Raw genomic sequence first — 12,804 nt, 5'->3', positions numbered from 1 at the left:
ATCCGAGTCGATCTAGAAAATTGGTGGATTAGTGTTTGTATTCGAGGTTGATGGTGGAGGTTGTGAATTGGTTGGAGGCAATGAAAATGGAGTGGTGATGGTGGTTAAGGAGGTTGTTGTGGTGGTTTTGTGGTGGTTAGAGGTGGTTAGAGGTGGTTTTGGAAAGTTGTTAGAGTTGAGAGAGAAGGTTGTTAGGGATGAGAAAGTTAGTTAGAAGTGAGAAAATGGGAGGGAAAAATTGAGAGCAAAAGCTTTGTGATTTTTGTGGATGTGTAAAATAATTAATGGTTGAATGAGAAATTGTGAGGTGAGTTGAGTTTATAGGTGATGTGGTAAGCCTTGGACCAATAGGATAGAGACATGTGGCACTTGGACTCTAACAAACTCTTATGGACCAATAGCATTTGGACACATGGCACTTGGACTCTAACAAACTTAAAAGGGATTAAAATGTAAATAACAAAAGTGCGAGGACTAAAAATGAAAATTAAAACTAAAATTGAATTGGAAAAGTAAATTGAAAATTAGCGTAAAGCGAGATGATTAAAAACAACGAAGCAGACGAGAGTTTTTATGTGAAATGACCAAAACGCCCCTAGGGACTAAAACGACTAAAAACGACTCAAATGCAATTTTAAAATGATTTTTTAACAAGGGATTAAAACAAGGGATTAAAGCAAGAGTTTATACAAGGGAATTAAAAGACTCAGAGACAATTTTTAGAATTTTAAACAGGGTTTTCACACATGAAAAGACTAAAATGCCCCTAGGGGCAAAACTGACTCAAAATGACTTCAAATGCAAATTTTGAAATGGATTTTGACATAGAATGAAACAGAGACTCATTCAAATCAAATGAAAAGACTCAAACAATTTTTTAAAGGACTGAAAGAAATTTTAACATAGGAAATGACTAAAATGCCCCTAGGGGCTAAACTGACTAAAAAAAATGACTCAACTGATATTTTTTGAAATGAATTTTGACATGAGATTGAAACAGGGACTTATACAAACCAATTTAAAAAACTTAAACAATTTCCAAGGATTAAAATGAGTTGAATGCAGGAAATGACTAAAATACCCTTTTTCATGAATTTTGCAAACAATATTGAAATAAAATGCAGAGAAGGATGTAATTACTCAGAGGCATATCAAATGACTTGAAATGCAAGAAAAGAAGAATTGAACTAGTATTTTTAGGTCTAAAATTAGGGTATAACAGCTGCCCCTATTTAAGTTTCTTTGTCCGGAGAGTCAAGAGACGAAGTCTTTGATTTGACGGGACGAAGATACTTAAATATTAACATTTGCACTGCTTTTGGACATAAAAATACGTTTTCAAATTTTCAAAAATATGAATGTCGTGCAATAGTTTGATTATGAATGCAAGACAAGCAACTGGAGTCTATGGAGCCTGTCATGTCACTGGGGATTCAGGTGGACATTGACAGGGTAGACAAACCAGGGGATAGAAAATAAGGTACAAGCTGTTCTTTGGATCGAACCAGTCACTTGACCAAGGAATACAAAACAAGAGATAGGTGCAAGCTGTTCTTGGGATCGAACTTGGCACTTGACCGGAAACATAGACATATAGGCAGACACAAGCTGTTCTTTGGATCGAACTTGACACTTGGTTGGAGATACAAACAGATAGGCAGACACAAACTGTTCTTTGGATCGAACTGGCCGTTTGGCTGGAGATATAGACAAAAGGGTAGATACAAACTGTTCTTTGGATCGAACTTGCCGTTGGATTATCCCCCCATCATGTAGGAAGGTGCAAACTGTTCTTTTAAATCGAACTTGCCGTTTGACCGGTAACAGAGCATAATCTGGGTACAAACTGTTCTTTTAGATCGAACTTGCCGTTTGACCGATGACAAAGCATAAGCTGGGTACAAACTGTTCTTTTTAGATCGAACTTGCCGTTTGTCCGGAAGTATAAGTATATAAGCAGGTACAAGTGGTTCTTTTTGGATCGAACCTGGCACTTGACCAGTAACAAGGTTCATTGGAAGTCTGGTTTAACAAGATACCAATTGAGGGTAAATTGTCATTGACTTGATTTGAAGGTAGACATGACTATTTTTGTTGGCCCAAGAGTAAATTGAGAGTGGATTGACATTGATTTGAATTGAATTGAAAGTTGGCATGATTTGAGAGATTGGAAGTTGAGATCGAATAGAGACATAGACATAGACATTGGATTGGAGAGTTGCAATTGAAAGAGACATTGGAAATCGAAATTGGATTGAGACATAGACATTGACATTGGGTTGGGGAGTTGCAATTGACATTGACATTGACATTGACATTGACATTAGATATTGACATTGACATTGGATATTGACATTAGAGATTGTCATTGAAATTGGAATTGAAATTGGAGATTGGAAATTGCTTCGAATTGTCATTAAATTGAAATTGAAATTGAGATTGCTTCGAATTTGACAGTTGACATGATTTGGAATTGAGATTGGAGATTGCATCGAATTTGACAGTTGAATTGGAATTTGACAGTTGGAATTGAAATTGAAATTGAAATTGAGTTTGACAGTTGAAACTTGGATTGAATCTGACAGGATATGCAACATGTATGTATGCTATAACAAGATTATTGGATGTATGAGCACTTGAAATGCATGATTATGCATGTATGAATGCTTGAAATGCATGATTGGTTGGCAGTTTGACAGAGAAGTTTCACAAAGGCAGACAAAACATTGGAAGATTGGGCACGTAGTGGCTCGTGCTGCAACATATTCACAGGGGAAAACCTCTTTGGAGAGACCGTCGTTGAGAGACGTATCAAAACCATGGCTGAGGGAAAATATAAACTTGTAGAAGAGGGGAACCTTGGAAGATTCTTGGATACAGGTCGCCGTTGCTAGGCGTGTCAGTGCTGGGTAAACATCGGATGTTCGCATCTGTGGTCAATGCTTTTATATTCTTTTCATTTTTCATTTCCATACCCCATTTTTGCCTGAACCGCCCTTTCGGGTTTTCGATTCACCGGGGAGTAAAGATTCTTTTCATTGCCCCATTTTTGCCTGAATTGCCTTCATAGGTTGTCAATCAGCGGGGTGCTCATTTTTGCCTAAGCCGCCGGGTTTTCAACTTAGCGAGCTTTTCATTTTCATTTTTCAATTTTTCTTTTCATTTTCATTCTGTTTTTCATTCTTGCCATTGACCACAGATCATCCTGGGGGGTAACCTGCTTGTGACATGTATTGAAATAGACATTGACATTCATTTATTCATGCACGTTTCATTGAAATGTACCCTGTTGCTCAGGTTTGCTTTCAAAATAGACAGAAAAAGATTTTTAAGTTTTCAAAAGATGTTTGTTTCAGACATTAACATTATCAAATAGAAAGAAAATGTTTTATATACAGCATTGAAAGTAGAAAGAAAAATAGAGTTTCAAACACTAGCACAGGCTCAAATTGATGTAGAAGAGTGAGAGTCAGCCAAAGGCATGACTTCACGGATTTACAAAGCTTGGAAAATGGTAATTTTATTGGTTGGTGATACATTGAACACGATGACCGCTACATTTCATAGAAATTTTGAATTCACAAGTACAGAAGCTTCTGATGAAGACGATCATTGACAGTTGTAAATGCCCCAAGGGGTGATGGTGATTTGCCAGATATAGTTACTTGTCTTTTATTGACCTCATTTTTGCATGAACCGCCCTTTCGGGTTTTCGGCTCATCGAGGCGCTCATTCTTGCCTGAGTTGCGTACAATCTCAGCGAGCTCTTTCATATTCATTTTTTTGTCCCTAACTTTTGCCTGGATCGCCCTTTCGGGTTTTCGATCCACCGGGAAGCGCATTTTTGCCTAGGCCGCCCTTTCGGGTTTTCGACCTACCACGCTGTTCTTTTCTTTTTAGACAAAGTATTTCTTGACTATATCGGCATTAACAGGATTTGGGAGTTCAACACCATCCATGTATGTAAGAATCAAAGCACCACCAGAGAAAGCCTTCTTGACAACGTAAGGACCTTCATAGTTAGGTGTCCACTTGCCCCTTGGGTCGGGTTGCTGACTTATCCTTCTTTTCAATACAAGTTCGCCTTCCTTGAATTCTCGAGGTCGGACTTTCTTGTCAAAAGCATTCTTCATTCGCACTTGATACAACTGTCCATGAGCCATAGCATCCATACGTTTCTCTTCAATCAAATTCAATTGGTCATACCAACTTTGACACCATTCAGCCTCAGTTAATTTTGCTTCCATGATCACTCGAAGAGATGGAATCTCCACTTCCAGAGGGAGAACTGCTTCCATACCATATACCAAAGAGAAAGGAGTTGCCCCGGTTGAACTGCGCACTGTAGTACGGTAACCATGCAAGGCAAAAGGTAGCATTTCATGCCAGTCTTTGTAAGTAGTGACCATCTTCTGAACAATCTTCTTGATATTCTTGTTAGCGGCCTCAACTGCACCGTTCATCTGAGGTCTATAAGGAGAAGAGTTGTGATGTTCGATCTTGAATTCTTCACATAAAGCTTGCATCATGCTATTGTTCAGATTGGAACCATTGTCAGTAATGATCTTGTTGGGAACACCATATCGACAGATGATGTTATTCTTGATAAACTTGACAACCACTTGCTTGGTCACGTTTGCATAGGAAGCAGCTTCAACCCACTTGGTAAAATAGTCAATTGCCACTAGAATGAAACGGTGTCCGTTGGAAGCTTTTGGCTCAATTCTTCCGATCATGTCAATGCCCCACATAGAGAAAGGCCATGGGGAAGATATAACATTGAGGGCATGTGGAGGCACATGAATCTTGTCAGCATAAATTTGACACTTGTGGCATCTCTTGGCATGTTTGTGGCAGTCACGCTCCATAGTTATCCAGTAATAACCGGCTCTTAACAGTTTTCTTGACATGGTGTGACCCGAAGCATGGGTCCCAAAAGTACCGTCATGTACATCATGCATCAATTTCTCAGCTTCTTGCTTGTCAACACATCTCAACAAGACCATGTCATAGTTCCTCTTGTATAGGATTACTCCGTCCAGAAAGAATCGGCTAGCCCATCGTCTTAAAGTCTTTTTATCCCTGTTGGAAGCACCAGGTGGATATTCGCGATTCTGCAAGAATTGTTTGATGTTGTAATACCAAGGCTTTTTATCATTCACATCTTCATCAGCTTGATCTGGCATATTTTCAATAGTAAACACATGAGCAGGCCTATCAAGACGCTGCACTTTGATTACGGGCACATCATTCCAGTGATTGACACGATACATGGAAGACAGAGTAGCAAGAGCATTAGCCATCTGATTTTCATCCCGAGGGATGTGGTGCAGCTCAACCTTTGTAAAGTATGTCAACAGACGTCTTGCATAGTCACGATAAGGGATCAGCTTCTCATGGTGAGTCTCCCATTCACCCCTTATCTGATTAATAACAAGTGCAGAATCTCCATAGATATCAAGGTGCTTAATTCTCAGATCGAGGGCTTCTTCAATGCCCAAGATGCATGCTTCGTATTCGGCTATGTTGTTCGTGCATTCAAAGGTTATTCGTGCAGTGAAAGGAATGTGGTGCCCCTGCGGAGTTACAATGATGGCCCCAATTCCTTTACCATAAGCATTAACAGCACCATCAAACACTAATCCCCACTTGCTATTGGGATCCGGCCCTTCATTGATCAGTGGTTCTTCACAGTCTTTCGCTTTCAAATACATAACCTCTTCATCAGGGAAATCAAACTTAATCGGCTGGTAATCATCAAGAGGCTGACAAGCAAGATACTCAGCAAGGACACTTCCTTTGATTGCTTTCTGAGCTTTGTACACAATATCATATTCAGACAACAACATTTGCCAACGTGCAATCTTTCCAGTAACAGCAGGCTTCTCAAAGATGTACTTGATTGGATCCATTCGGGATATCAACCAAGTTGTATGATTTACCATATAATGACGCAGGCGTTTGGCAGCCCAAGCTAAAGCACAGCAAGTCTTTTCAAGCATCGTATACCGAGTCTCACAGTCGGTGAACTTCTTGCTCAGATAGTAGATAGCATGTTCTTTCTTTCCAGTCTCGTCTTGTTGACCGAGGACACAGCCCACGGAATCATCTAACACTGACAGATACATAATCAAAGGCCTTCCTTCCACTGGCGGGACAAGGATGGGTGGTTACAACAGGCTGATTCTTTCTGAGCAATTTGAAAATTGGTGCGCAGGTGGTAGTCATGTGAGATATAAATCTTGAAATGTAATTCAGACGTCCGAGGAAACCTCTGACTTGCTTCTCAGTTCGAGGGGCCGGCATCTCTCTGATGGCTCGGACTTTGTCAGGATCAACTTCAATGCCTCTTTGACTAACAATGAAGCCTAACAACTTTCCAGATCGTACACCTAATGTGCACTTGTTAGGATTCAACCGCAGCTTGTACTTTCTTAATCTTTCAAACATCTTTTTCAGATACACGACATGCTGCTCCTCATCACTTGATTTCACAATCATATCATCAACATATACTTCAATCTCCTTGTGAATCATATCATGAAACAGAGTTGTCATACCTCTTTGATAGGTAGCACCAGTATTTATCAAGCCGAACGGCATCACTTTATAACAGAACGTTCCCCACGGAGTGATGAAGGACGTCTTTTCTCTATCTTCAGGAGACATTCGTATCTGATTATAGCCAGAGAAACCATCCATAAAAGAGAACACTTTGGATTGAGCAGTACTGTCAACAAGAACATCGATATGAGGCAATGGGAAGTTATCTTTTGGACTGGCTTTGTTCAGATCTCTGTAATCAACACACATTCGAACTTTCCCATCTTTCTTTGGTACTGGTACGATGTTGGCAATCCACTCGGGATATTCAGCTGTCATGAGGAAACCCGCATCAATCTGCTTCTGCACCTCAGCCTTGATTTTAAGAGCCATGTCTGGACGAGACCTTCTCAATTTCTGTTTGACAGGAGGACATTCAGGTCTTGTCGGTATTCGGTGTTCCACAATCTTGGGATCTAAACCCGGCATATCTTCATAAGACCATGCAAAGACATCTGGATAATCATGGAGAAGCTGAGTAATCTTCTTTTTCACTTCTGGCTCAAGTGCAGCACCGATCTTGATCTCTCGCTTGTTCTCTTCAGTACCCAGGTTGATGAATTCAATCTCTTCCTGGTGAGGCTGAATGGCTCTTCTTTCTTGCTCAAGCAGTCGAGTGATCTCATACGGTATCTCTTCATCATCTCCCTTATCTTCAGCTTCATATACCGGGAATTCAAAATTTGGAGGAACCATAGGGTCACTGTGTTCAACGGGTTTATTATGGTTCAATCTGCATAATATGATTGGGATGATTTTAGAAAAAGTTTTTCATGCAGATTTTTGAAATTAATAAGAAAATACAGATGTTTTGGTTTTTTCTGGCATTACCATTATTTCCAAGAAAAAGGCACTAAAAAGTAAAAAACAAAGAGTCGCGGAAAAGACGACAACTTTTATTAATAACGACAATGCCGAAACAAACACGCCCTTACAATGATATCACTTTCGCCTTGGGCAGAGCGAAAGGATTGTTATTTTGAAAACAAAGAAAACATGAGCAACAAGACACATTACATGGAAGCATGCATGACTAAAGGAACATCAATGGCCTCCCAATTTCTCACAGTGCCTCCTGGTACAACAAATGTAGGCACATGACTACCTCCAGCAGCATCTTCAGTAATAGCGTTATTGAACCCAGCACTGTAGAAAATTCCAGTTGAAACTCTAGAGGTTGGGGAGAATCCCAGGCCCTCTTTACGCTTGTTTTCCAAGATCTGAATCACTTTGCCCCAGCCGGCAGCCTGCCCTTCTTGAACAGCCTTCTGAGCGTCTTTCAATGAAGCCATGCTAGTACCAGCCCTTCGGGGTTCTGCACCCTCAACAGTCAAACCTTGAAATGACGTCCCTTCAGCGGACCCTGCTTCAACACAAGAGAAAGATGATACTTGGCTAACCAAAAATGCCTCTTCACCATGTACAGTGACAATCTTACCGTTCCTCATGAACTTGAGCTTCTGATGCAAAGTAGAAGTGACTGCTCCAGCGTCGTGGATCCACGGTCTACCGAGAAGACAACTGTAGGAAGCATTGATGTCCATGACTTGGAAAGTAACCTGAAATGTCTCAGGACCAATGGTAATTGGCAAGTCTACCTCCCCGAGGACGTCCTTGCGGGATCCATCAAAAGCTTTAACCAGATAGCTGCTACCCCTCAGAGAAATTCCGTGATGGCTCAATTGCCTTAGTGTGGATTCAGGCATTACATTCAACGATGACCCAGTGTCTACCAACACGTTGGATATCATGTCAGATCTACAATGTACTGAGATATGCAGAGCCAAGTTGTGGTGTTTCCCCGCTTCGGGGAGTTCATCGTCACCAAATCCCAAGTTGTTGCAGGCAGTAATATTACTCACTATCCCATCGAACTGATCCACAGAGACTTCGTGATCAACATAAGCTTGCTCAAGTATCTTCAATAGCACTTTCCTGTGAGCCTCTGAGCTCAGGAGCAAAGATAAGATGGAGATTTTTGATGGAGTTTGCAGCAGCTGGTCAACAATCTTATAGTCACTCTTTTTAATAAGCCTCAGAATCTCGTCCAGATTAGACTCTTCAATGGGCTGGCCCGAGGGGCTGGCATTCTCTTCCTCAAGGTTAGCCATGTTTCTTCTCTTGTACAATCTTGTCTGATAAACTCTATCTGGTTGGTGAATCTTGCGAGCACGAGCCACCTTTCAGACTGCGGCAGAAGAACCAGGAGACAATGAGCACGGGAAGCCATTTGTGACCGATGAATGATGCATATGATGCATGATATGCAAATGCAAAAAGACTCTTTTTTGTCAGAGAACTTTGTCAAAGTGGTTGTGAACATCACGGAGAAACACGGTTTTATTTGAAAATCTTGAGCAAAACTAAAAGTTTTAGTTGAGATGGTATCACTTGGTGTTCACATCCGTGATGTTCAAAAGATGACTTGTCTAAGTCCTCCGATAAATGCATGGGAAAAAGTTTATGCATGTATGCATGTATGCATGATCACATTCAAGTACGGAGAAAACATGGTGGGTTGAAGTTCAAAGTCAAGGAGTCACGGGTGGACACGGTGTCCGGTGAATCTAGGGTTTTAGGAGATAGTAACCGGGTTCTAAAAAGGTTCCCAAGTTGCAACCTCTCCGACGTATATCACGGTGTCACGAGACAACACTCGCTCCAAGATTATCCGTAAGAAGGTCTAGCTTGAGTGTAGTATCGTGTGACGACTAAAACTCGAGACAACACTCGGTTTAGCCTCCGCACTACATCCTAGAAAAATGGCCATGGATGGGTTCGGTTATCTACGGTTCATAGCATCATAGAACAATTAGAAGTAAAGTGCCTAAACGCGACAACACGCGCCGACAACATCACCCCCAAAATGCCTCAGCTATGTGGGATTGATCGCATAATCCAAAACACGAGGCAACCCCCGGAATGAATTGTCGATTATATCCCTCCTAAATCCTAAGTTCACTCAGCCCGGGTGCAGGACTTTTGATACTCTCACCCCACACGTTTGCAAGAAATTAAACATTTATTCACATAGGAAAGCAAGTAAAAGAAACAAGTAAAAAGAGCGCAAGCATGGAAATAAAGACTAGGCGTAACTCTCGAATCTCCCCAGTGAAGTCGCCAGCTGTTTTATCTTGGTTTTCGGGTGTCAAACATTGATTACGTTTGAACCTTTTTAACCGGTGATATCTTATTTTTTCTTGGGAAGGGAAAAAGTAAGCAAAACCCTTGAGAATCGAGGTCCGGGAGTTGTTTTCGCTACGGGAAGGTGTTAGGCACCCATAACGACTATAGTATCCTATAGGAACCGTCTTTAATTTCTACGCGCGCGCTTTATTTTTAAATGCTATTTTGAAAGTGTTTATTTAAACCTAAGAGTTTCTAAGTGAAGAATTGGAGGGAGAAGAATGTTTTTGGATTTTTTATTTTAATTGAATTGAAGGAATTTTGTTCCTTGCCTACGTACCCGTTTAAGGGATCAAATCCACCGTAGTTCTCTTCCAAAAAGGTTTTTGTTTTTGTTGGTTGATTTTAAGTTTGAAAATGGGATTTTGAAGAATAGAAAGAGGCCTCAAGGGCATGAGAATATGAAATTGTGAGGTTGAATTAGTCATTTGCAAAATGTGGTCTAAACATGATTAGAGTTCATTGAAATTTGATTAAGAAAATGAAAAGGGAAAATTCAATGGGATTTTGATCCCAAGGTTTATTATGGAAAAGAGTTTGAATGAAGTTTATTCATATTTTTTTGGAAAATGATTTTTTCTAAGTATAAATCCTAGGCATACATCTAAACATGCATATTCTAACTATATAGTGATGTGTGTGCATGTGTCGGTGCTTGTGTCGGTGTACATCATTAGAGTCCATTGTCCTTATTACATCATGCCCTAGTTTACATTCTATGGTCTTGCAAGAATTTAAAATTGCATAAAGAAAATATTACAAAACTCCTAAGGGTTACATTCTAAATCTTGGTAAAAATTTAAATGTACAAGAAATAAGAGATGAAAATAGGATGTGAAAAGCTATGGAAAGGAGACATGAAACAAGAACGGTTAGTAGCATGAGTGAAATTGAAACAACATACTAAAGGCATAACAAAGTAAATGTAACTTGAAAGTGAAGTAACAAGCCAAATTAACCAAAAGTGATAAAAGAAACTTTGACATTTTAACACAATTCTAAAGCAAGGTTAAAGGCCTAAATCCTCATGATATTAGAGAGGTTTTGAGTGGCTTAATTCAAAGAAAAAAAAAGAATGAGGATTAAGGTCATTAACTATACCAAAGATCATGGAATTTTCAAGTTCTTCATGCACTTTATTTCACAAGACACTTCACATTATTTCACAAACACAAGATTCACATAGACTAACTTGGAAACAGCAAGTATACATCATATCTAGGAGTCATATTCACTCTAAAAATTTCAAATTCGAAGCCACATTTATGCACTAAAATCCAAGTTCACGATCACGTCACAAATTCACAAAAAACTTAACAAGATATGCACAAACTCGCAAAACACAAACACATACGCCTTGAAGTAAATTCTAACATGTAATTGTATTCAAGAACAACTAGAAATAACAAGAAAAGCTTTAACAATTTTTTTGGGAATTTTTTAGAGGGTTTTTGGTAAAGCAGTGGGTGTAAAAAGCACACATGGCGTAGGAAAATAGCAAAAAAACATAAGCAAAAATAAAAATCTGTACAAACAGAGGCCCAAGCCCATTGAGAAGCTTCAGGAGCCGCATGATTCATCACATAACCAGGACAGGGAGGGATCATGGGAGTATGGTGGTATGGCATGCATGGAATCACAAGAGAATGCAGTTCTTAAAAACGTGAACACGCAAACAAGCTCAAACACTCTTTCTTCTTCAATTTTCCGACGAGGATTCCGGTTAAGCTTTCAGTGCCATCGCCGGAATCTTTCAAGAAACACCTTCTCGGAAACCCTAACACATCCAACACTCTCCTCCCTTCCTAGTCCCGATTTTCACACTAATTTTTCAGCAAAGTTCCAAAAACTGAATTCTAATCCAAGATGCATAGATTCGAAATGGTGAAAGAGGGAAAGGGAGGAAAAAGCACCGACCTGAAGCTTCTTCTTCTGTGTTTGATTTGTCCTGTTGAGAATTGTTGTTGTGAGCCTGAGTCTTGAATCTCGCAGGAAGCACGGTGGTTATGGCGACGGTGAAACCTTCCTTCGACGTCTTCGATTTGAGATTTGCGAATCCCTGAGAGTTGGAAGTCGAAGTGGAATTAGGATTCAGGTTCGTTGAACTCGAATTCCCCTTGGTTGATTCTTTGCGTTCGTAGATGGAATTGCAATCCACACGTTTTCTTCATCTCTGGCTTGCGACTTCATTCTGGATTTGCTTGCGGTTCCGTTCACTTTTCTCCTTCGTTCTTGCTGTTCCTCCTTTGATCACGTTCTGAAAGTGTGTGCTTTGATGTTGTTGAACTCAGAAAATTAATCGATGATTTGGTTATGAGCAATTAAGGATGAATTGATGCGGCTTGTTGACGAATTCGAGAATGCTTCGATGAAAAATTGATGAAGTGTTCGTTGTGTTCGTGAGAAAAGATGGAGGAATATTGATGATGATAGTAGTGCTTGAATCTTGATTCATGGTGTCCTTGAGGAAATTGGTAGAAATCGGAGTGTTTGATCCGAGTCGATCTAGAAAATTGGTGGATTAGTGTTTGTATTCGAGGTTGATGGTGGAGGTTGTGAATTGGTTGGAGGCAATGAAAATGGAGTGGTGATGGTGGTTAAGGAGGTTGTTGTGGTGGTTTTGTGGTGGTTAGAGGTGGTTAGAGGTGGTTTTGGAAAGTTGTTAGAGTTGAGAGAGAAGGTTGTTAGGGATGAGAAAGTTAGTTAGAAGTGAGAAAATGGGAGGGAAAAATTGAGAGCAAAAGCTTTGTGATTTTTGTGGATGTGTAAAATAATTAATGGTTGAATGAGAAATTGTGAGGTGAGTTGAATTTATAGGTGATGTGGTAAGCCTTGGACCAATAGGATAGAGACATGTGGCACTTGGACTCTAACAAACTCTTATGGACCAATAGCATTTGGACACATGGCACTTGGACTCTAACAAACTTAAAAGGGATTAAAATGTAAATAACAAAAGTGCGAGGACTAAAAATGAAAATTAAAACTAAAATTGAATTGGAAAAGTAAATTGAA

The sequence above is a fragment of the Medicago sativa genome, chromosome 3, assembly GCF_051527215.1.
Source record: "Medicago sativa cultivar Bolivia chromosome 3, Bolivia_mono, whole genome shotgun sequence".
Lineage (NCBI taxonomy): Eukaryota > Viridiplantae > Streptophyta > Magnoliopsida > Fabales > Fabaceae > Medicago > Medicago sativa.
The sequence above is the reverse complement of the archived record's forward strand: the minus strand, read 5'-3'. Positions refer to the sequence as shown.